We start from the raw sequence: 26,644 nt of genomic DNA on the forward strand, positions 1-26,644 counted from the left end.
AAACTGAATCTTCTATTTGAAATTCTGAGTTGATTCTGCATGAAGCCGCAGTATTGTATAGTAATTGGTTTCCTTTTCCTGTATTTCCCTTTTTAATTTTTCAGTAAATGATGAATCTAGTTGCCAATTCCTTATTTAAACATTTTCACAGAGATCAAAATCCCTTGGAATATGAAGCACTCCTTAGCATGTATTTTGTAATTAGCTGTAAAAATTTACATAATGAATTAAGTAGTTCATTTATGAATGTGATGCATGTCTGTGTATATTAGTGACAGACCCATGCCCAGTGCCCATGGTAAGAAATTCTCAGCTAATCAGTTCCTGATCTGGAGCCTTTGAGCCTTCCAAATAGATCTAGTCAATCATCTCAACAAATTTACCATGGTTAAGAGGTTGCTAAGTGCTACAAATTAAAATGGTAGCATTTTTACATTTCTGTTACATGTGCTGTCCATAGTCACTACTGCCGGATCAAAAACACAAGGTAAACCAGACCAACCATGTCTTGTCAGAGATGTAGTGCAGAAGAATACCCCAACTACATTCATACTCAAGTCTGGTATAATGTAATTTCTTAACTGGGATCTGTTGCCTCCAGATCTATGCATCTGAGTTCACTTTTTTAAAAAAATGTTTACAGGCATTCACCACTCACAGGCCATAGTGTGGCAGTGGTTGTTTCCTACAACTGACAAGTCAGTGGAAAAAGCTTGTAGCGTCTGAGATGATGGCACAGTCTGGGGATGACACATTTGTTGGTCAACTTACATTGACAACTTCTTCAGGTTGTACTGGGGTGGGAAGAAAATACACGAAGGGAAGAGTTTTCATTATAGGAAATGATCGTGGTAGTTTCCACTGACTAACAATATTACTTTAAATCTTCCTTTAGAGCCAGTGTTTGTTTACATCTTAGGAGCTTCTGAAGCACTTGGTGATTTTCTAGATGCTGCAGTAGGGGAAGTGAAAGAAGCCGTCCTGTCATTTGAAAAGCCCAGCTGAACATGAAGTCACTGTAGCTATGACTCCTGCTGTCCTGCAAAGGGTGACGTGCCCACTGGGGAGTCGTCAGATAACCACAACAGCTCTACTAGGTAGCAAACTAGGACTAAATGTAATGGGCGGAGGCGTGAAGAGTCCACAGTGAACTCATTTTGTAGTGGATTTGCTTCTCTGTGCACTGAGACAGCCTGAAACTGGGGCTATGCCCTGCCCTGCCTAAATAGTACAACCAAGGCCTTATTTCTCTAGAAGATGGGTGTTCTTCATTAAGGCATGTTTGCTCATCTTAATAAGCTGTGTGAATCTATTAAGTAGGGAGGCTTGACTTGAATTGATTTGCTTTGTTTAAACATGCTCTAGCTTTTGCTCATGTATATAGCTCATAAAAAAGAAACCTGTTTGAGTTTAGCCCAGTATCCCATGGTGATTACTTAGTTGTGCTGTCATAGCCAAGAGCTTTGAGCCTAGGATTTTGTTGGCAGCATTGCAGCTGCAGTAATTACAATGATATGGAAAACTGAACCACAATGTGAAAACCAAAAGGACTATTGCAACTCTTACAGTTCAGAGATTGCTGAGTAATGTCCATTCAATATATGTAGGTAAGATTAATGATGCTTTATTATTTTAAATAATTAATGTGGATCAAATCTATTTCAGAAGCCATTCTCTAGTTTAAGCATGCAGGTAGGAGGTTTATTTGGCTGTTTTGTTTAACCAACCACTTAAGAGTCAAGTAGAAGTTTTAGTGAAATTAATTTTGGCTAGTTAATACTTTAAAAAAGCCTTTGAAGGTATTTATTGCCATATATTTGTTAGATTTTATTCATACGGCTTGAGGAACAACATCCTTTTGTCTCATAAGCAACTTCTCTTGTGAAAAGTATTTCAACAACTTTTTGGACCTGTCAGCAGTATTTTTTTCTTGATCAGAGCCTGCAAAGGCAGATTTATAGCTTCGATTTTCAGCAGCTCCTGCCAAAGCGAGGCACCGAATCCCCCTGAATGCCATGTGCCCTGAATTCTGATCCTTCACATCGACTAAAGCTGTCACACACAATAATAACAAAGAGCAATGTGAATTTGGCATACACAACTGTGGCCTTGATCCAGTCAGTGGGGATAAGAAACAGTTTTTGATCCAGTTCTGACTGGAATGCAGTGCGTTATATTCAGCACCTTCTCTGAGGCTGAATTCAGATTTCTTAGTTGGGATTTCTTTCAATGGAAAAGCAGTCATTTTGCTTAATTCCAATATTTTTATTTGTAAGATGTTATTTGCCCACATTCTAAATAGGTCTTATTCCTCTGGTGACAATTAGAGGTTGAAAATACCAGCCTTGTACTGGAAAGTCTGCCTGTGAGTGTACCAAACTCGATTCCATTTCTGCAGTTTATACTCTGCTCTTTCTCTAAATACTTGTTTAATACCTGGTTTGGACAACGTTGATTTTGAGAGAATGATGTCAGTGCAGGAAAATTGGATATAATTTGAAAGCTGGATCTTTTTGTGGTTGATTGTAATGTATGAACAAAAGAATATTGATGTGCTGTGGTGAAGTGATCTGTAGTCTTGTGAAAGAAGCAGCTGAAAAGCAAAATGAAGTCTGCGAATGCATCTTTTCTGAAAAAAACATGGGTTGTATGACTGGTATGTTTTTCCTCAACACACAACTGTATATCTGATGTAATCGAAGAATCAAGAAAAATTACATTGCCTAATAATTTCTGGTAATTAGCTTAAACAGAGACTGATTTATGGAGATGCATGCTATTTTGAGCAACCAGTAATTGTATTAGCTACACCTCACAGACCAACTTTGTCTTCTGTTTAACAGCAGGCTCACCATCCTGTCTAACCAGGTTGTTTGGTAACCTTGAAGAGATGATTTTCTGCTTTTGAGAGAATGTTTGAAAGCTGTGGATATGATTTTTATGTATTTGGGCAATCAATCAATTTTATTGCTTGGCTGCCTTCCTAGCTCCTGGTTGCTTTTACTACTTAATTTTGCATCGAACAAGCAAATAAATGTTCTAATCGTGTATAAAGAGAACCGTTTTGATTGTCATGTTTTGAATTCTTATCAACAGCTTAACGTATTACAGCTATATCCTATCAGCATATTGTGGCAAGTCTTGTGAATTAATTTCAGTAATGAGTATGAGGAAAATGCCACTAAAACCCTTCAGTACAGCTCTGACATATTTTTCGTAGCTATTTCCTTGTAGTGTTCATCTAACGAGGATTCATTTCCTAGAAAATGAGTTTCTTGCTCTGTTTCGTAACAGCACAGTGTTTCTGAAAAGCACTGGTTTGAATTGCACTACAGCCTCCCTTGGTCTTCCACAGTTTGGGTGTCTTAAGGGCAAAGGAGGCTGTTGATGTTTGATACCTGCTGACACAAGGAGCAAAGGGTCCTTCGCAGCAGAAGCAGGGTGCTTGGCCCGCACAGCGCCTGGCAGGCAGCGTGGGGTGCAGCCGTGCAGGGAAGCACAGCAGGCACACGTGCTCGAGCAGGCAGCAGGCATCTTCATCATGGGCGCAGAAACTGCCCCGGGAAGAAAACATTCAATAAGTAGTATCTGTAACCTCACTAGGCCAGGTGTGGAAGGAGGTATCATCCAGGCACTCCAAACTGAAATTTGCTGCAGCTCTCTGAGAGGCAGCTAATAATGGTTTGTTTGCCATTTTAATCCCTGTCACCTCCTCTCCTTTTCAGTTGATTGATATCTTCTTCATGCTTGATGCCATGCCAAGGTACATTATTTGAGAAGGCTCAATAAAAATCTGATCAACTGCTTCTGAGCTGCGTGAACAGTGTTGATGGAAATTGCTGGCTAGAAAATGGTCTCTCCTGATGTTTCACTGGAATTGGTTGACTTCTGGAGGGGTGGAGGGAGGTGGCTCCAGTTGGCAGAGTTACGGTTTGGCCTGGAAAAGAAAGAAAAAAAAATCTCACTTCTCCAAATTACATACCTGTTAAATTGCTTGCTTCGCATTAGAATAATTTCACTGTTAACCTTAATAAATTGGGATAGCCCATAGGCTGCGCAAAAGTAAGTAGGCAAGTCAAGGACTTGCCTTTACTCTTTTTCTATGTTCTCCTGTTAATCGTATGCATTAATCACTTTTGTCTTCAAAAACGCCAACTCTAAACCAAAACTGGATCAAGAAAAAATGACCCTAAGATTAAGGAAATCAAGAATGCATACTTTGTGAAGTGCTGTGCAAAATAAAAAAAATGAGCAGCACATTAAAACCCTTAACTGTGAATATACATACCTTTTTTAATGATCCTCTGAAAGTCAGAACTGATGCAACAAAATATACATGTGTAAATTCATGTATGTATACACACATATAAGGTATTGGAAAAACTGTTAAAAGTGTAAGGGTGGATCAAGGAAATGACTGAACAACTGGAGAAAGTGCCTTAGAGGGAAACTTAGGTGTTACCCAAGTATTTGCCAAGTGTATTTGCTTATGCACAGCTCTACATCAAATTCCAGGCCAGAGCCAGCATGCATCCTGCCAGTTTAGTCCTCAGGCGAAAAATCTGTGTTCAGTTTCTGTCTGACCCTGTAGATTTTTCCTGGAATAGCACAGTCCATTGTCATAAATTTTAAGAGAAAAAAATGCAAAAGGTACTAAAGCTAAAGGGCTCTTAGGAGCAGTGGGGAGAAAAAAAAACATAACAAAAGCAATTAAGAACATGCTAGGAGAGATGAAAACTAACTAGTTGTAATACAGCGTTTCTAATGGTTATAAAGGTGATTGTATGATGTGTGGTCTCCTGTGAAGACTGGAACTAGATCTGAAAACTCAGGTGGCAGGTATTATCTGACCTGTGTCCCTCAGTTAAAGGCAGATGAGGTCAAATGAGAAATCAGCATTAATAACAAGGGTGATAAAACATACGATAAAATAAATAAAAATTTCCAGAAGAGATGGATTTTTCATCTTGTCTAGGCTTAAATCATAACAGACTACCTTTCTGAAAGAGATGTTTTTAGTTCTGAAATATAAATTAATGAGTTCACGGAGTCTTTGAGAAAACTGTAATGATACAAATAAGAAAAGATATAGACCGAGATGGGTCAATGGGTTCTTAGGAAAAGAACAAAAGATGGGATAGGTAAGCAGGTAAATCAGTTTTATCTTTCAGCATCACAGCAGAAGTAGAATGACAGGCACAAAGAATGCAGTCTCTTTTGGGTAATTTTCATTGTATCTGGACACCTGCTTTTACAGCGGAGAGTAACATTGCTAGCTACTACTCTTCAAAATATCTCTGACATGTAAAACTGGGTAACTCATTTACTTTCTTAGTACTAATAAATTCCACATAACTGCTAGAAATGATTGAAAAATGTGGTAAATAGAATTGTTTTTATTGTTCTTGTCATACTTCTTTGTTCTAATAATCTAGGCAAATATTCAGATTCCTATATTTCTGATACAGTCAATGAAGGAAAGTCACCTTCCAGAGCTTCCTTGGAAAAAGCCCACCATCTTCTTCTGACCACCAGGAAACCAAAGTGCCTCTCTGAAGCACTGGATTTGGATGTGTAGGGTTTGGGCAGGACTTCTCTTTAGGGAGCAAAGTGGTTTGGGGTTTGTTTGGTTTGGTGTTTTTGTTTGTTTCTTTCTTTTTTTTTTTAGATTTCCTGGTTATTTTTCTTGTCCTGGCCATATCTGTTCTTTCTATTGTATAAAATATCTGCTCATTCCAGTAGGAACAGAGGTCTGCCGGCACTGTGTGTATTGGGAGAGTGCTCCAAATGAGTTAAAGTGGGAGGCAGAAAAAATACCCAAATGCTAGTACCCCACTGACGTTCTACCTATTAATAAGCCAATTAGTTAACACTTTTATACAACTGTAAGGACCAAAACCATTTTGTTTTGTTTTTATCATTACAATTCTGATGATAAATGTGTTAAGTACTGTGTTCAGACCATTGCATACAAAACTTGCAGTTAATGTATAATTAACCCTAATTTTCAAGCAACTTTGCTTGTTTCCTGTATGCATTTAGTTAAAGTGCTTTCCGACATAACAGGATTTCATTAAGGGAAAAACAGAAAACAAAAAGCACGCACAACCTACTTGCTGTTCATCCATTTAACCATGCCCTGCATTTTCAAATCCATAAGCATTATGCCAGAGTAAGAACATGTTCACGAGTGACAGCACTGATGTCTGGTGAATCATGTAAGATGTCAGGAGTGGACACATGAACTTTGAGGCGGGGTGGGGTGGGGTGGTCAGAGCAAGCTTTTCTATCCAGACCACTGGTCACAGGTCCAATGGGATGGTGATGACCTGCTTAATGTTCCACTGATTGCTCTGAGATCCCCCCAGGCCTGGCAGATTGTGGAACAGACATGTATAGCAAGATGTATGTTCAAACAATAGGACAGAGGTTAGGGCCAAAAGAGGGCTATCTGACTTCACAGGTAGCTGGAGGAAGTAGGACGCAAGCTAGCAAGTGGTTGGTGCAGGTGTAGCTATCAGTAATGAGCAGAGGGATTTCAGTTACCCGCTGTGGGTAAAGTCCCGCAAGCTTGCACAGAGCACCACTGTAGGAACTACCTGAACACTGGAAAAAAAGTTTTGCTTTCAGTGGTAGGTGCAAGATATGAAGGGTTAAGCAAAGAAGCATTGAACTCCTGATTCACGCTCCCATTGTAACAGAGAGTGTGGTAGAGGAGGCTGTGATAGGAGACTAGAAAGAGAAATCACAAGTCAAAAGAGATGCAATGGATCACTGGAAATTATGGTAGGACATACACATTGGTAGGACAATGTTTGATAATGACAACAAAGGAAGTACAAAAACATGTAGAAATTTAACACAGGCTTGTATTAATATGGTTTATCAAACAGGAAGTCAGGAAAAATATTAAACGTTAAAGACATTTGCCGTCAGGACAGTAAGGTTTATTCTCATGGATACGTAGTTCCAGGTCTGGAGTTTGCTGCCAGGAGATCAGCCAGAACAGAGCAGCTACAGATCCATGGTGTGCTGCTTGTGTCTGGGACGGTGCATCAGGAGCACTTTGATTCCTCTGATTAGAATGCAAGACAAAAACAGAGGTGGAGCCCTCCAAGAGCTAGGTATTGTTCACATGTTGTAGTACGATGAAACTTGTTAGAAGTTTAAAAATGATTAATTACCATTTTAAAAAGGCAAAGAAACCAAAGAAACCTCTATTGCCCACAAAACCACACCACTCCCCCCTGCCCCCCCAAACCCAACCCTCTTCATGCTCATTTTTTCTAATAGTTCCTCATGGTCACTGAAGCATTTTTGAGAAATAGTTGTTCAAAACTTTGCTGCCTAATTTACCTTCTTCCAACTAATTCAAGTCCAATTAACTGTCACTGTTATATTCTTTGCATTACTATAGCTTATCATATATTGTGAAACCTGTCTTAATTTTCTTTTCCATTCTTGACATATTTTATCTGTTTTTTTCCATTTGGTGAGATCGGCAACCTTTGCCTCAAAATACTGCCCATTCTTCTGTCCTCCCATTTTGCTTCCTATTTTTCCCCAAAGACCTAACAAAGAAGAAGGGGTTGTGTGTTAAAAAATTGCTGTGATATTTTTCTATATGTCCTGTACAGAGTACAAAGAGCATTATTTAAATGTGAACTTTTCCAAGCCTGTCATAGTGGATTTTTATCATGGATTGGTATGATGAGACTTAAAAGAATTTTACTGGCAGATTTTCCAGCATGGCTTAGTTGAATGTCTTGATATTAAATTTTAATCATCTCGAAGCTCTGTGTGGTGCGATGAAATTCAGCAGAAGTATGTTGTGCTAATAAACAGCGAAGTGCTAATACCGAGGTGCTTTTTGTCTGTCTGGTATCAAAAAGGCTTCCATGAGCCATAACATGAAATAAGTTTTCAGCTACAAACTCAAAGCTCATCTGTTAAAAATAACTGAGGAAAAGGAGGACATCAGTGGATTCAGTGTTATTAGGATGACTAAAGGTGACAAAGATAAGCCACTGCTGTAGTGGCTTAGGCTTTCATATATCTGTGAAAAAGATAAATGATCTTAAGACCTATGGTGGTGTATACCCAAAGGAAATTAGGAAATATCAGTACCAACCTAGGTTGAATTCTATCTGAAATATAGAGTACTGTATTTCAGTAGTCCTGCTCTGCATGTTCAATGAAGTGAACACAAACTAAAATAGAGAAGGCTTTCTGAGGTAAACAGGGAGGCTGCTCTAACAAAAACAGACTAAATGAACTTGGCTGGTTTTGTCCAAAAATAATTAAATGTGAGAGAGGATACTCATGTCGCCCATGGATATGTCAATTGGGCAAATAATAAAAACAGTACAAATAAATTTACAATAAAAGACAATTTACAAGAACAATGAGGCATAAACTATCCCTGAGTAGGTTTATGCCAAAAGTTAGTTTCCCATCAGCTGGAGAAGTGAGATTATGGATCAGGATTCCTGTAACTACTGGAGAAAAGACCTATTTCTAAAGCAGAATCTGATGAGTTTATGAAGGGATATGCCATAGTGCATGTGGATATACATGTGAAGGTGTGCTCACTCCATGCTTCCTAACTGTAACTGCAGATGGGTTGTTTGTACATAATCTTACATGGTAAAATAAAAATCAGAGTCTTCCAGCTCTTTTACTTTCTCTCCACAAACCCAGACAATACCATAAGCATCAGATAACATCTTTTATTGTTTATTATTGCAGTGATTTCTATAGCTCAACCAAGATTGGGGCTCCCTTGTGTAAATAGAAGGTGATTAAAGAACTTGTAATAAATAATTTACCACTAAGTCAGCCATTAAATTAATTTAGAAAATTGCTATTGTATTTTCAGTCATAAAAGTTCTTGATAATTATTTGTCTCAGATCAATTTTAGCATTTCAATAGAGAAAGAATTAATTATAAATGTAGATAATTATTTTGCTGTATTTTACCCTTCTTGATAAACTCTGGCAATTTTGCTTACAAAACTGTCTGAAACCTTGGGTTCAAGCAGCTCTCAAACCCTCGATTAGTACTGAATCCTTTCTCCAGCTAATGCCGCATTTTAATGGGTCAAGGACAGACACTGCTGGAATAAATGTGATAAGTGTCCAGGCAATAGCTCATAGGTTACAGATATGTATTCTGCATGGTCTGAGGATTTCTTAATGCTTTTTCAGAATTCATAACAGTTTTTCCCACTACATTCTTTTCAGGTAGATTGGGTAATGTAATATGAACTTTGAATTAGAAATTTTTCAGTTCCTCGCTTTGTTGTGAATCTGATAGTCTTAGCATTTGTTATCATCAGGGAACAAGTATGCCAGCCATCCTTGTACACATTGGTATGCTTCCCACATTGCCTTGCAGAAATGCAGAGCTGTGAACAGATAACTGAAAGTCCTAGCATTTGCCACACTAATGTGTTGTTACTTGCCTTCTTTGATGTTCTCACACATGATAGCTCTTCCTTTGCTTCAAAGGGATTCCACTAAACTGTACCTGCAGTGGGAATCTCTGAATCTCTCTCTTGGTAGGAAAAAGCACGCCTTTTCTATGGCTCTTCTAGTTGTGTGATGTTTTAAATATATAATCCATGTTTCATGATAATCTTTCCTGACTCACCTGCATACTTCGGTCAGGGTTTCTCATGACTGGTGGCTTTTCTAGAATTGTCTCTTATAAGGCTCTGCAGTCTGCGTTTTTCTTTCCAAGTGTTTGAAAGGAGTGAGATCTGCTCAAAATGTGAAAGTGATAAGTTTTGGTCACATGGACAATATTAGAGCTTTTCCTGCTGTTCTAGAAGTTGTTGAGTGATGTTGAGAAAAGCATATTTTAAAAACTCTTTTCCTATTGATTTGTATGCTAAGAAAATGAAGTGGGAATATCTATGTATGATCCAGTGTACTTTTAAGGTTCCACTAAACCAGGCACAGTGTTTGACAGGCATTTGATTTTGGAGCTACATTGGTACAAATCTGTATTAAGCCATTGGATTTTCATTCCAAAATAAAGTTTCCTTCTTCCATCTTGCTTGTGCTTTGCCGAGCACTTCAGCTTTCAAGATTTTTTACCCAAGGTGCGTTGCAGAATTAATACCACTTGTATTTTTTTTTCCCACAAAGAGTATTTCTATAAACATTCTTGGATTCCAAGTCTGACTGTTATTAATAGGTGACTTTATCACAAGCTGACCACAGTATAACAGAAGTACCCAGATAACCTCTGAGAGAGCACGGATATGTTCTTTAAATTGTATAAGTACCAGCTGTAAGTTTCTCTCTTGTGTTGGTCATCAGTTTTGTCAGTTCCCCACTAATAATGTGGTCTTATTTCTCCTCTTGTAGTTAAAACAAAATCTTGTAATTTAAAGTGACAGCTTAGATGGTTCTGCCAGGAATTGATGCACGACACACATTCTTCTTGAGATGGTATTTCAGACACTAGAAGGATTCCTCCCACTGTTTCGTAAGTACCAGATGTATCTCCTTCCCTCTCTTTTCACTGAAAAGCTCCAGAAGACAGGATTCAGTTGGAAGGAGGGATGTGCAATTTACGCCCTCCCTTCCCATAAGCAAAACCAAATTTTAAAGAAGAACTGAAAGAATACAAGTATGAAACTGCAATAGAGAAGTGGCACAGGGGATGTTGTGCTGGATTTCTGCTTCAAGCCAAGCTGTCCTACCAGGTATTGCACAAAATACATCACGACCCTACTCCCACAATAAGAAGGAACAGCACACACTGGCCCTTCCTAAGAGTGGATTCACTTTCGCTGCAGAGCACAGTAGTCAGGAAGCCAAGGGCGCAGGGGAATAAGAAACTGCTCTTGTTGTGGGCAAACTAACCCTGTCAATCTCGAGGAATGTGGAAGGATGCTCCAAGCATGGAGTACAAATGCCTTTTGCTCAACTTCATGGGTGAAACATAACCTGTAACTTTTGAAATGTCATCAGCAGTCACTCACATACCTTGATCGCACCCTTTTTGCCTTTTAATGGTTGCTGCTTACTCCAACTGAGGTAAAGAAATTACTCGCTGGATATTGTAGCCACAGTTGCCAGTGATAAAATAGGTGTCAGCATTAGTAATTCTGAAAACAAAAAAAATTAATTTTTTAAAAATCTTTGCTGAGGTACTAGTTGCATACACAGGTTTTTTGTGAGGGTTTTGAAAATGGTCCTACATTAAAGTAATATAAAATCATAGCTGTGAGTCACAGCTTGTGCAGAGACAATATAACTTCTGCTTATGTTAAGAAAATATAACTCAAAAGGGTAATGATCAAAACCAGGTCGATTAGAGCTAAAGAATGTAGTAATTTGGAACAATGCAAGTCAAGCACCTTAAAGCGTTTGTTTTCTGTTAGAATTTTAAATCTCCTAAAAAGCATTACCAAGCTGTAACAAGTCCTTTATTCCACAAAAACAAAATGATGTGGAAAGTGAATATTGCCCTCCAGCAAAATTACATTCCAAGTTGCCCAAATGTCTTAAACCATTCTCTGTTCTCTCTGGCTCGGGCTTCCCTTTCTTCCTCATTGACTTAGCCAAGGCAACACCAAAGAGATGTCTTCAGAGAACACAAATGCAGTGGTTTCCAAAATAGGAAATATTAGTGATCAATTTAGCTTTTTCTTCATGACTTTCAGAACAGTTTAGTAGAGGATGGGTGTTAATGAGCCTGAAGTCTTTCTGTGTCACCTCACTCTTTTTTTGAGAAGGTAATGTTAAAACAGAAATGCAGTCTGAATACTTTGGGAAGTCATCTATGCAGACTGTTTGGATGTGTATTGTAGATAGCTGAGCCTATTAAAAAGGAGCAAATTACAACTTGCTCACTGTGAAGTTCAGAAACTTTGAAGATATGTTATTAGGCAGATACTGAACCGTTTGAGTAGGGACAGATGAAACTTTGCCTGGATAATGTCAGATGCATCTCTGCTTAGGAAATACCAATAAACTTGCAGTTTATAAATCTAAATATTTATCCAAGGAGACAGGGAGCAGAGAAATTCTTCAGTGATGTAATGAACAACTCTCCACCCCCTTGTTTATCACACAAGATAGCAACTGTTGTCCCTCCTCCATTCTCATCAGAGGACAGGAAGATACAGCTGTGGCCACACGGGTTTTCCACATCTTAAGATAAATAACCACATGGAGAAGAAGTAGTATCCTTTTGTTTCTTGCTAGCTTCTCTCAGCTAATAGCTCATCAAGCTGTGAGGTAGCTCATCAAGAAATTATAGGTTTGAGTCGTGAATGAGGAACTGTAGGGTCAGGCCCGGTGTCACGTAGGAGGTCAGAAAGATGGGCTATACTAGTGCTGATCTGTGTAACACAGCATGGGGCAAGGCTCCCTCTTTTTGCCAGGAGCCCTAGGCGATAAGTGTGGGCATACTTCAGCCATTCTCGTGGGTTTTTTTCACCTTGCTCTCTGTAGGCTACATCCTTGTTGAGCTTTTTAGAAAGATTTTGAGGTAATTTCTGCCTAAAATATAATTGTCCCTCTATAATTCAGGTCAAGGCTTGCATCATTTCCAGGCTAGCTGGAGAGGGGATGATGCCTCCCAGCTCTTACATGCAGCAGCGCTTTGTGCTGCTGCACTGTGCCTGCAGCCAGTGGAGAGCTGCTGCCAGCAGCTGGGAATGGGATATATTTCTCAGGAAAGCAGAAGATGGTGGGTTTTTGTAAGCACAAACCTCCTGAAATAAGATTTCTTCTGGAGAGCGTGGAGATTGGGGGGAGAAGGTAAGGGAAGATGAGAGAAGTGAAGTGAGTGTGTATGAAGGATGATTGGCTGGGGATTAGTTCCTCCTTTGATGATTTTGGAGACGGGGCAAAGGAAAGTCCTTAGTTTTCTGCATCCATTAAAGCTGTCGGGACAAGCAATATGCCGAAGTCGAATACAGGTTGGAGGGGTCCCTCGGGAGAGTACCCTAATGTTTCTGAGGCTAATATTTGGATTCAGTGGGTATTTCTAATCCAAGCATCATTTGTATATTAAAACTGTTTCAGAGCTCAGGTGGCATCTGGGCATTTGCCTCTTCACATGCACTAGCTACCACCACCATTACAGTGCAGATGGCAGTATGTCTGCCTTGGGGGTATAACTTATAATAGAGAGTGAAGGTCTGCAGTTGCCAGAAATTGAATTATCAACAGCCAAGGGTCTGAAAAAGTGGAAAAATTAAATAGAGATAAATCACAGAGCATTGATGGCTGCCATCCAAGTAGTCTGAAAGAACCAAATAACAAAGCAGCCAAGCTGCTAACCCAAACATATAATTTACCTTTAAATTAGTGCTCTACCTGCCCATTAAAAATGTGTTGTTCCAGAGCTTTATACACAGCTAACCAAATTTACTTTGGCCCCAAAAAGAGTGGTCGAGGAGATCTGTGTCACTTATGAAGTAACTGGAGGAATAGCGTGGCCCCTATGCCCATGTGGGAAGCTGGGGCTAGGCGGTTGCTCCAAGTCTTGCTGCGGTCCTGCTCCCTGCTTTCCCCCAGGCAGAGCTGACACACTTTCCCAGATAGGTACTGGACCAGCTGCGCTGCCCTTTCCCGGACGAGGGAGGGGAGGTGGGAAGGGGACCCACCACCCCAACCAATGTGGTGGTGTCGGAGGCTGGATTCAGCCCTCTACAGGTGCAAGCTGAGCTGAGCCCTAAACATAGTCTTAAGGAGGCACTATGGTGGGTGAGAATCTGCTAAAAACAGGCAGTGTGGTTTTTATATGTTGCGGCATGCTGCACCAAAATTTTGCATCAGAGCCTTTTGATCTTGCAGCGCTGCTAATCTGGGACTCTGCAGCGATTCAAAATGTATTCAGAAGGTAGCATTCAGATCCAGACCTGCTGTTAAAGGTAGTCTGCTAGAAAAGCATGCTCAATTGCATAAAAATTATTATCTGATTTCCTTGCCAATATGTGTGTGTGGGGGTTATCTTCCCCAAAAATGCTAGTTTGGCATTAAGCAGAAATCAAAAACCTTCATAAGTCCTCAGGTCCAGTATCCTGCCAGTTGCAGTTCTCTGCTCCCCTTCTTCAGAGTGTCAGGATCACAGCTATCACCATATTAGAAATAGTGATCTACAGTGACAAGAATTCCTAGCTTCTTCATTAACCAAATGCCGATAATACGTCAGGAAATGTAGGAAGAATAATTCCATACATTATTAATTCCCTGCAGAGGATGCAAAATTAAGAAGAGGTTTGTCTTTCTGGGTTTATTTTTCTTTGGTGAAAGAATGGAAAAAAATCCCTTTTACCTATATTTGAGTCATACTTGTGTATAAGAAGACTAACGAGAATCTATTTTTTCCCTCCCCCCTCTTAAAAGCTTGTCCCTGAAGGGTATGCACCAAAGGAAAAAACAGTACTGTGGCTATTGCCTCAAAAAAGGCAGACCTGTCTACCCACGGCTGGTTTCCTCCCTGCAACCTAGAGAGCAGATGCATACAGAAATAGATTCATACACTTGTTATGCTTTTACCTTAGCTATACATCTCTGTTGACCAATCCAACATGCTCATCTGCATCACTGTAGCACGACTAACTCATTGCTCTGTACTTTGCACCTCTTCTGCCCCTGAGAAATTCAGACCTGGAGGAGTATCTCACCAACACTTTTTTAAAATGAGTTTACCTGATGAAAGTATCTCTAGAAAGTCCAAAGACTGAATGGGGATGCAACCACTGATCTGTACAAGTAGTCCTTTCTCTAGAGCTGGCGTAAAGGGCAGTGGCAAGGACTGTCATGCACAAGCGGACTTTTGAACAGGAGAAAGGCTTAAGTATCCATTTTTTGTTCACCTGGTACCTTCCCTGAGCTGTATGTTTAGAAATTTTTTTTTGTTTCGCTTTTCCTGAAAAGGGGGTTTTATGAAGTTGAAAGTATCTGTTTCTGTCCTAAATAGTCCCCAAATGGGAGTGTACCCTTTCTAGTTGGACCTAGCCTTCCCAGGGATATTTTTTCTGATGAAAGGAAGAACTTCCACAAACTGTCTAATGAAAACAGTTATCAGCATGAGCTGAGACTGGACAATACACAGGATGCACATTCCTAGGAGTAAGAATTACTCAGATGTCCAAAAGTCAGTCTGCCTTCAAGAACAAAAATACCAGAAGCACTAAATACTGAGATGGAGGAGAAGAACCCCGTGGCATCTTGCTCAGTGGCTCTGGTTTACATTGCCTGAAATTCCAGGTCAGCATTAGCAGGGAACTGTTATGAAAGATAATTGCTTTAAAGCCCCTTGCTAAATAAGGGCACTGCATTAGAGTGATCATGTTGAAAGTTCTGGAGGACCAGCAAGACAGGTGAGATGAGAAGAAGAATAGGAAAGTAACAAAAGAGGATTGGGGGTGGAGGGGAGATCTAAAGATGAATTGATCTCAAAAGAAAAAAAAAAAAGCCTTTCTTATAGGAATACAACCCTGAAAATAATAAGAAATACCTATCTGTATAGAAGTAAAAAGAGAAAGGAGGTGGAGTCCAGCATACAGGGCAGCCTCTGAAGCAGCAATCAAGAGACTCTGGTTCTATTCTTGGCATTTTATTCTTCTGCACTTCTTTCTCCTATCACTTTGCAAGCTAGTAAGATATCTGCAGCAGATTAGTAGCTGCGAGAGCTGTGTGATTTATAGAGCAACAGCAAAACTGCCAGTTCTCACCTGGGATGCATAGCTATACAGTCATTATTTTAGAAATTATAATGTCTTGCAGTTTGCTGAAGCTTGGTGTCAGTTTTCTGCATGTACGTACACAGCGACACCAAACCCAACCGCCACAATTATCTTTTCCTTCTTTGACTCTCAGGATGTGTTTGTCAATTACAGTGTGCAATTTTTGTGTTGAGAAGTCACAGCTATTTCAGAGGCATTCACGATATGAAAAGAATTTAAACACTCCCTGCAAGACTCCTTATCTTTTTCCAGCATGAATTTTCTTTGTGTTACCCAGCTATCTGTGAGCCTTTGGCAAGATCCTCCTGGAAGTTCTCATTCTTTTTTTTCTCCTAATCTTGAGTATGATGAATAACACTGAGTCATCTGTGCGCATGCCCAGTTCTCTGATTTTTCTCTCGTTCTCTGTTTGTTCGTTAATAGTTGAAACTGAATGCTGGGATTCAAATCACCTAATTTTTGAGGTTTATAATGCAGAGGTTTAAATCTGAGTCAGTGTCCCTAAGCTCCCTTTGCAGTCTGTGGAGAGGAATAAACAATTGTAGGACATGATTCATCTCATCTTAAACTAGATTTGTGAAACAGGTCAGATGAATCATATCTTAGGAGCCCTCTACAGACCTAAGCTTGCTTAAGCATGAAAGAGAAACAGCCTAGCGTCAGATCTGAAGAAAAGGAAAAAGTAAGCCTATACATCCTGATTCTTGGAGGAGTGGGAAAGAATGACAGCATTGCTACCCAAGGTTATTTATGTTCCTTTACCATAACCCAGATAACATCGCTGGTATAGGTTGCCATGAGCCAGGGCAAGCAATTACACCAGGAGACCTTTGTGGAAGGAGCGAAGAGGGGCAGGGGTATGGGGGGAGAGCAGCCTTCCCACCAGGTGGTCAGAAGCCAGCTTAGATGTGACTAACCTGGCCCTAAAGCTGCACGACTGATGGAAGGGGCAGCACGTCCCTCTCACGTTTCCTCCACCCCAGCTCCCTGCTCCTGCTGCCTCCCCTCTGCCAGCTCTGCTGCCAGAAGGGACGAGTGACCTGCTGATCCATGCGAAGACTATCCCCAAAGAAAGAGAAAAATGAGAAAAAAAAAAAAAAAAGGTGTCTGAAGCTGGATCTGAGAGATGCTCAAGCTTGCTGCATGGGTGCTAGGACTGACATGGGGACAAAAGCATAAAATTTCTGGGGAAAAGGAAGGTAGTGTTTGCAGAACTACCCAGTGTTACGGGTAGGTCTCATGTCTAGAGCAAAAGATGTATTCTGGGCAACTCAGGGTGATTCTTGCCTGGAACTTGGGAATATTATTCACTGCTTCTTATATTTATTTCCTTTGAGTCTGCAAGGTTTTTGTCCCTGGAGTACTACAAAGCAGAGACACTATCAGCCTTTCTGTGTTACTTCAGAGGGCGTGGAGCAGAATATTTGCTGAGGTGTTTTTGTGGTAATACCAAAGCTTACTACAAACATACTTCTTCACTCTGGAGGTTTTTATTTTGGTGCTTTTGAAATGGTAAGCAGCAGTACTCAGAAAATACATGTCCTTTTCAGGAAATGTAGCCAATGGGAGAGTTGTTTTGCCATCACATAATGATTCTCTGGTTTTAAAGTCTGGCCAGGAATCGAAAGTTGATGTCACATGTGAGATACCTAGACACTGTACTGACAAACATTCCTACTGGAAGGGATTTTTTTTCAGATCTCCATGTATTTGATATTGGTTTATGGAAAGAAACTCCTGCACAGCAGACTAGGACATGCTGGTTGCATTCTGAGTTTTGACTGAAACTTTTGATACTCGCCATAAAATAGCACAGAAGGCCCAATCTATTTTTAAAAATTGTTAATAGCAGGCAAAATTTAACAGACTGAAGGTCACAAGCCACTTCGCATCTCTTGATAATTACACCCATGAGAGGACAGGAGAAGCCAGACCCGCACCGATGTCGACCAAGTGGCCCAGCTCAGTTCTGGGCTACTGTGGGAACTAGGGTATCATCAGCTGTGAGCTATTTCAGTCCAAAAGCAGGCTAATTGGATTTGGAGGTTCATTACTGTAGCAACTAAACCAAAAAGTGTGTTCTACTGATATTCTGGCTCTAAGAGTGCCTGTAGTTAAGGTAGCCTTGTTTTAGCAAAACCCTGACTTTCTGAACAGCCTCTTCTTCACTGAAGCTCATGTTGATTCTCTCTCCAAAATGAATTTATTGGGAATGTGAGGGCTTCCTTTTTTTGTTTTATAAGGTGAAGAAAGTGGACTTTCAAATTAAAAAATAAATAAATTAGTGAGGCTGAGGGAAGCAAGATTTAGGGGTGTAAAGATGTGAGCAAGGTAGCTAATTTGAAATTAAACTGAGTTTGACAGGGTTTGGCTAGCTTGGAGAAAAATGTTTTGAATAAATAAATTAAACTTGCTTGTGAACAGTAAGCTGTTTATATAGAAAATAAATTCTGCAAGTCAAGAGGGGAACAGCTCAAGAGGAGTGCTGTTGCATGCTTTAGTCAGGGTACAGGTCTAATAAAATATTCTGAAGGAGAAGGCTGCCAGCGAAAGATAACTGGGCATTCTTTTGTCCTCACTGGTACTCTTTCATATGCCTGTATGTGTCCTTGATCATCAAATTATGCAAGTGATTCGATATCTTAACTTCTAAGATGCGCAACCCTAGATGCATTGGGAATGTGCAAGCCCAGAGCTGAGGAACTGGAAACAAATGATAGCTCCATATACTTTGCAGAACTACACCAGTTTAAATCAGTTGAGGACTCAGCATCTTTTCTAGGAAGACTCATGCTCCTAGCTTGCTCTGAAGTACATTTTCATTTTGTCATCTTGTAAAGCCTTGCTTTTATCTTCTTACTAGCTTTACTCTGTATTACTTCCAAAAAGCTCTTTACTTGAGTTCCATTCCTGATGGAAAGTGTCAATATGAGGACACTGTTATGTGTGTGTCACATATGTGCTGTATATTTTGGGGTTTTAAATGAAATATAAGTCATAGTGTAGAGATAAGCCACTGTAAGGAGTAAATGTCACCCAAGAAGAAAAAGAAACATATCTGCAATTCACAAAATATAGAGATGAAATTTAATATAAAAATCTGTTCACCAGGGAACAAGAGGGAAATACATCTGACAGTGTATATAATAGGAATGCGGGTATTCTAAACCATCTCCTCTTACGTCCATAAATGATGAATCTTCAGATGCTCACTATGAGTTCTTCTGTCCCTGTGAGGCAGAGGAATTTTACCTGGGCCTGTCCTCTTGTTTCTGGTCCCTGTGGAGGGACGAAAACATACTTAGCTGTGAACGGGATCAAGGCTGCCTTCCTCAATCCTCAAAAAGAGGTATGAGAAGCTTTTCCATTGCAACATATGTTTTTTGCCAAATATCAGCCCCAGAGTGAAACTGGTGCAGGCATATCATTTTCCCACCATTTCTCCACAGGGCTTTAAATGGGCCTATGAAGCTGCCAAAATCATAGTTCCTTTCAACCTGTGTGAAGGCACACCAGTAGAGGCTAGAAATTATGACAGAAGGGTTTCCCAAAGCAGTTGTTTAGTGGGCTAAACCAACATCTTCCCATAGGACTTTGTCTCTCTGCAGTCAGAAACCTGGGTGATGAGCACCTAAACTCATGAGGAGGAGGAGGGAGGTGGCATCTAATTTCCAGCAAACATATGAGGAAGTTCTGTGTGTATCTATTATTGTATTTGCTATTCTAAAAAAATAAAGCCTCCCCCCGCCAATAATCTGGAGGAAATTTTACCCATGGGAAACTGAGATAACCTTTCTCACCCTGAGAGCTGGATATGGATCTCACTGCTCTTGTGCTGCTGCCACCCTCCCCCTAAGGTTACTCTGACAAGTTGACAGCAGCTTAGTTCTTTTCAAGCCCTGTGCCTAATGAACAGAAAGCATCAAATATTATACAGCAAAGCACTACTTTCATATCTGGAAAATCCAGAGCATGCTATAAGTCTGTATGAACTATACTAAAATGATAGCATATTTAAATAATATCCTACCTGGTGGTGCAATTAGCAGAGTCATGCATGGGCATTTCTGTTACTTTACATATATTTTTTACATGTCTAATCCTTTTTGTATTGCTGTTATGTCCAAGTGCTCTGGCAGGTTGATCTGTGAAGCCATTCAGGGGGCTGTCCTGCGATTAGCTGATATTTTGGCAGTAATGGGAACTGCTGGTAGTGATGGAACTGTTCTTACCCTGGAATTTGTTTATTTTGATTAACCAGTACACAAGAGCTACTGGAGTGTTTGTTGAATTTAACAAGTTAAAGTATCACTGGACTATGCTACACGCTTGTGTTGTAGAAGTTGAAAGCAGCTAAGCCAGACTGCTCAGTTTCTGAAAGCAAATTAATTTTTTATTTTACTCTTCCACCTCTGAGAGAGAAATCATCTCTCAGAAAGCTGAAGTCTTTTTTCCCCATTTCTCTTAGTACAATAGGTTAAGGCTACATGGTTAAGAAATGGCACCATGAAATGCCTTTTTTTACAACAGATCTTTGAGCAGACAATGCTCAAACCATCCTGGGGAAGAGAAAAAAATTACCCAGTGTGAACTTCTGTTTATGTCATGAACACCAATGGAGAGCTCTTTCCTCACTGAATAGCCTGGACGATGACACACAGAGGCTGTTCACAAAGGCTAACATTAGGCACAGGAAGCTAATCTCTTTAGACTGGCTTTAAAGCTAATGGCACTAGAATGGATGACTCGGAAAAGGAGCAGCTGAATTTAGGTGCTCTCACTAGCCTGCTGGAAGGCTGTAGACAAACTAGTCTAACTAAAGTTGTGAGTGTATCTTTTAATGACCGTACCTAAACCATATGTCTTTAAATATGCTCACTATTTTGATCCATGGCAGTGCACTCACATACTTTGCCAGATGGATGTGTTCCATCTGTCTTTTTCTTCAATGGCATATCACAAGCATCAGCTTGAACAGTAAATCTGTGCTAGATTTAGCCATGGTTTATTATTTCTATTAATAGTCTATGAAAGATCAGTGATCTGAAAAAGTGCCACAAAATTATTCAGACTAATGAAGGACAGAGGAGAAGACTCGGGGGGGGACTTGTAAGAGGCCAAAATTTTGGTTCACAATCACATACGTAAAATAGCTTGAGGGATTAGGAGCCAAAGTTCTGCAAACTGTCACCATATTCACAGCTGAAATTAAGGGTCAACCAGTGCCGCAGGTACGATTGCACATATTAGGATTTTCTGTGCATTAATCAATTTAATATTTAATTCCTGTGAATCTTGGCTGTTAATGCAGAATGGGGGAGATTCTGGAGTGCCTGTGGCATAGAAGCCAGAGAGGTCATCGAGTGCACGGCATAAATAGGAGACGCTGTGCTTGCTGCATTTATGATGACTGTCTCATTGTAGAGCTCCATATGCAGTTGGCTGGTACACGCCTTATTTACCTGTGGGTTTTTGTTTGTTTTTGTTTTCCTAGAAGTCCTTTCAGAGTAAGCATGTTACAGTCCTGAATACCATGCAATGTTCTGTCATCATGCATGTCTGAGCAAAACTTGCATCCCAACCCTTGCTTTAGTCCCAGGCAATGTAGGAAAATTCTCTTAACAGGAGTCACGTTCTGTCAACGGGGCCTTGTGTGCTTCCACACATACCCAGTTTGTAGACTGATAAACCCCGGGTTTGTGTTAACAGCCTAGAATCACTTTTGCATTTTCCACTCACAGTGTTGTCATGTGGTGCCCACAGTTTTGAGCTCATCTGGTCAGAATTTCCCAAAGTTCATTCCCCTCCCTTGGTAGTCCTGTTTTGATTGAGAACAACTTTTGTTTTGGCTGGAAGATGTGTAAGCAGATAAGCAGAGACTGCTGAGAAAGATTAGTTGATTCTGGGACACCTTTCTTTGGGGAGAGGACCACAGGAGAAGGGAGATACCAAGCTTGTCTCTGAGGACTGCACCAGTCAAAGCTACTGTTTATTAGTGTCAGCAAGGACAGCACAGTGACAAAAGGGAAGGAAGCTCCAGTCAGTACTGCTTTATGTCTTCTCCTCCTCACAGTTCATGGTTTTTCCCTCCTGGGGTTTGCTCCACTTCATTTCCACCTGCCTCCTTCCTGACAGAGCTTCTCCAGCTCTGCAATGCAGCATCTATCGGTAGATAATTGCCTCATGAAGAGCACTTTCTGATAAAAAAACATCTCTGTTACATTGTCCAGGTGGTCAGAAGCATGTTCCGTTCTTGCATGAGCAGGACAACATTTCTCCTTGCTGCTGTGCAGATGCCAGAGTATAACTCTGTGAGGCAGAACAGCAGATGATAGGCCAAATTCCTCACTGCCCTGTGTGGAGATGCGGCAGCCAGAGAGCAGTGCACCTGTGTGGAGCTTTTGCAACATGTTTTTGAGCACGAATATGTGACTACTGAGCACCATTTTTTATTATCTTCTCTAGGAACCATTCTTTGTGCCTTGCTGGAAAAGTAACTCTTCCTGCTGGTATCTTCAGAGATTGGATAGATGGGAAATGGGAACAGGCAAAGCAATCCTTTCTGTAGTCCTCTTTCCACCATGAACTATGACTTCTCAGCTCCCTGCTACACTGGGCAGAGTTGCAGCTTCTCCTGGAATGGATCCCCTGCTTGTGTTTCTAACACACAAAAAAAGAAAGTGAAAACATGATGGAAAACTGCTTTGGCATAAGTAATAAAAAAAGGTTGACTCTGACTTATGATTTCTGCTGAAATGGAGCTGTAGCTGTTCATAATAATTTCAGGGTGACAAGTTAGTGTTGAATGCAGAAAAAGTGGTAGTTGGTAGGTGGCCTCCATCTCATCTTAATCTGATCTAAATCAAACCTAAGTGACATAGTCTTTGCAGGAGCCCAAACGGTGAATTTTCCTGTGTTCAGCTGATCAGGGAATATCTCAGAAGTTACAGCCCCTGATCATTCTCTGCAATACCTTTCTATTCTTTTTGCTTCTGAATTTTCCTTCCATAGTAGTTGAAAATTCCTTTTTCATGCTTTTTATGCCTCTGTGATACAGACGCAGAAGAAATGTGCAACCACAGTCAAGTGGGCTGGCGTGGAAAGCAAAGGAGGGGAACTCTAGATGTTAAAAAGAAAGGTGTGAAGAAACAGATGGACAGAAATGGGGAATTTGACCTCAAAGGGGAAAACCTGGGGAAGTGTGAACACTCAGGGGCTGTATCAGGCCCTCCTAATGCTGGGGCTCCTCTGGGCTCCTGTGAGGCTCACAGTGTCAGAAAGCTCTCCAACAGACACCGGGTGCCTGTCCTTCAGGTCCTCTGACTGCAGTTGCCACAGCCAAGTGAGCAGAGGGTTCACAGTGCAGGAACAGGCACTGAACTGTACAGGTGCTCAGTGGTGATGTGTGTGGTCAGCCGGTGTAGCTTTCTGGGATTCGTACGGCCTTATTGAGGAGCAGCCTGAAAAACATCACACCGACGTCTCTGTTACTGAAAAGATGCTGCACCAGGCAGAAACATGTTTGAAAGAAAGCAATTAGGCAAAGCAGCAATTGTAGCACCATCATATACAAATCTATTCATATGTGAATAATAGCATAAGTGACTCTAGCTGTCTTTTGGAAAATTATGCTCCTTTTGTATTTTATTAGCTAATAACTTTCTGACAACTGAGTCATCAAATTACAATAAAATAATAGTAAAATATTTTTAACAGTGAATATTTTAGCCAGTGTCTGACAATTATGTACTCACTTGCTTTCATTAGAAAGATTACTTAGCTAAGAACAAAGAACATATCCACTAGAAGAAAGAAATACAGCCATGCCATGCCTGTCATTCTAGAAGTACATGAAACCAAGGGGAAGTATAGGAGAAGGAGAAATAAAATGGGATAGAGTTAGAAAACAGAGTACTTCAGTAGCATTAGCTGCAGATATTCTATATGTAGATTCTATTCACCATTTTTTGTTCTTAACGGCATACAGCAAATCAAAGGAACCAGTTAGTTTTGAAAACACACTAGTAAACTCAAAAGCATAATGATCACTATTGTCAGTTATTAGGTACTTGAATAATTTGAAATCTAGTGGCAGACAAACCAAAAAGGTAAGAAGCAACATATCTAAATATTAATTTTGGCATACGTCTCAGTTTGTTTGTTGTTATTGCACGTATTTATTCTTTTTGTTTATACCTATCCCATAGAGAAAACCTTTTGCCATCGTTGTTTCTGAAAAGAGATTCAAGTCACATTGCTAGTTCAAGTTCAGGTTTGGTCATTTGCTCACATTATTAAACACTGGTCTTCATTAAGACATTTTTTAAAAATGGCTTGATTAGTATATTTTTGCATGCTTTGAAATATTCTAAAAGCTAACCATTGTCCTTAACTTCTAGATGTGTAATTCTTCAGTACGCTGCTGTAAAAAAATCAAATACTTGGACCATGGGACAAAGAACAAACTGGGTTTCTGTTCACAGCCCTGCCACTGACTCAGCACATGACTTGGAGCCATGTTTTGGCACTCTTTCTCAAGTGGAACAGCACCTCATTTGGCACAATGCTTGCGCCAATGAGACCGCCTCCCTGGCAAAGAGCCGCCACGCACGAATAAGCATGAACAAGGACTTTGGCCATTAATGTTTCTGCCCCGTGAGCAAAAAGAAGTTTGGGGTTTGATATGTTTGTTTGTTTTCCTTTCCAAAGCATGTTCTGATCTTTTGATGGCAAGTGCTTTACAAATACTGAATATGATGACACGCTTCCCGAGTAAGCAAATAAATAAGCTTAGTAATGATAGCCTTGGCCTAGTATGCCATTACTCTGGGCACTGTGCAAGTCATAATGAAGGACAGCAGTTGCTCTGCAAAACTACAAAATTAAGGGAGGGGAGATCAGACAGAGGTAGGAAAAAGTTAATTCCCAGAAAGGATGGGATTGTACCGGTCAGCCTGAAAACCACTCACCTTGGCACACTGGTTATCTAGCTGCCATTGTAGCTGGCAATGCAGAAAAGGACAATTCCGAGGTCAGATGAGGGGAGAGATTAAAATTTAGCTCAGTGAATGTCCTCAGGGGCCTGCTTTCCTTGCACATATAGTGTCATTAGCAAAATCCAGGATAGTCAATAATGTTGCCACCGTCCTTACGGGTGGTGAAGAGGTGGTTGGACTTTGCACTGCGCCACAAAATACTGCAGCTAAGGAAAGACCAATGCCTTCTCTACCAAGATGAATATGTTGTATTGAAAGGGACTTCTCCACTGGCATCATGAGTAACTGCCTCCTAAGAAGCTGATTATGCTTTCCCTAATCTCTTTTCTTGATAAGCTGCCTGGAGAAGTAGAGCAACAGCAGAGTCAGCATAAAGCTTCGCCTAGGTCTTTACTCCATTTGTTGTTGCACTAGTTACTAATAAGATAGTTCAACGAGGTTTTGTTCATCTGAGCAATTACAGTGCCGTTCATGCGGCTTTATATAGCTGCTAAGCCACAAGAGGTATGACCTGAACAGCTCTCTTCTTTTACAGTACTTAATAACTTTTGCATTTCCTTACTACCTCCAGATGCATGACATAAGTGAAATTAAACAAAATTGCAGACGCCCTAAAGATATATAGGGAGCTCAAGAAATTGTCCAGTGTTATTCATGGGCCAGTGTCGTTTAAATAGTATGACTTTTCAGCCTTTGCAAAAAAATGTATTTACATTATCTTAAAACTGGAACCTAACCTTGCTTTTTTTTTTTTTTAATGGAAAAGGCCACTGTGTAGTTCATATAAATTCACTAAGACAATTTCAGAGGATTAATCCTGTCTAAGTTCAAAATATATAAGGATTATTAAAGCCCTGTATTGTGTAAAACTGAAGGGAACTTAAGGAACTGTTCTTCTGGAAAGGATTTTAATAAAAGCCGTGATTATCTTTTGTTATTTAGCTTGTTGTTGTGCCTGCAGGTCTTCCTAAACTCTTACTGTACACTGTAAAGAAGCATTATAGCTTACAGCCTCAGTTGTGACAGGATGAAATGGTTTGGTGAACATCACTGATGGACCAGGGCAAAGAGTAATGGGAAAGATCTTTTACTGCAACCTGTGCAGGAGCCTGTTTACCCAATAGTTTAAAGTTCTTGTCAGAAAGGCTTTCCTTAGCATGTGCGAAGAACTGTATATTTTAAATTTTCCTTTCTTTTAAAGGTTGTTTCTTTCATAGGAGGAGGTTGGGGAAGCCATGTGAAAGGAAGTGGGTGGCTGTTCCTTCCCACGGAGCACAGGGGAGCAGCCCTCAGCCCGCGAGGTGGGAGGGCGGAGTGGAGCAAGGAAAATTCAGTGAGGGCCCAGACCCCCAGTCCTCAGTTGTCATGGCTGAAATCAGCCTGGGGACTGGGCTCCTGTGCAGAGGCTGCCACAGCTCAGGAAATCTGGCATTTTGTTGTAATTAAACTGGACAGTAAGGACTCACATTTTCTTGCTTAAAACATAGCTAATGCAGAAACAAACCAAAAGCCTGGCATGCAATATGTATACTTTCTAAAAGGCTAGAACAGGTGGAGGAGGTCACAATTTTCTTTCTTTTTCCCCTTTGCAGAATTGCAAAAGAATTTGGATTTTTTGTGTGGGGATAGCTACTGATGTTGTGGGAGACACCGCTTGTTTTCATTTCATAACCCTGGTCATGGCCCTCATGCAAGGCAAGGCAACCAATGAAGCAGTGCTGTAAGAGTCAGGGGGTGAAAGCTGAAGAACTGTGATAGAAGGATAATTTTCAGACCTGGTGGGTTTATATTTGGGGTTTTAAGTAATCTTTTTTATTTTAATTAATTAATTTTGTAGTGATGTAGTGAAGGTCGATGGCTGACTAATGCTTTGAACAAAGGATGCTGTTGTTAGAAGCACGTTTTCTTGGAAACAAAAACATACCAGCA

The 26,644-nt window shown here is 40.4% G+C and overlaps 1 protein-coding gene across 1 annotated transcript in view; it reads left to right on the plus strand.

Annotated features, from left to right (window-relative positions):
• The window catches only part of DHRSX (dehydrogenase/reductase X-linked), a 169,893-nt gene that overhangs the window by 78,115 nt on the left and 65,134 nt on the right, over positions 1-26,644 (plus strand). The window lies entirely within an intron of this gene.

The sequence above is a fragment of the Phalacrocorax carbo genome, chromosome 1, assembly GCF_963921805.1.
Source record: "Phalacrocorax carbo chromosome 1, bPhaCar2.1, whole genome shotgun sequence".
Lineage (NCBI taxonomy): Eukaryota > Metazoa > Chordata > Aves > Suliformes > Phalacrocoracidae > Phalacrocorax > Phalacrocorax carbo.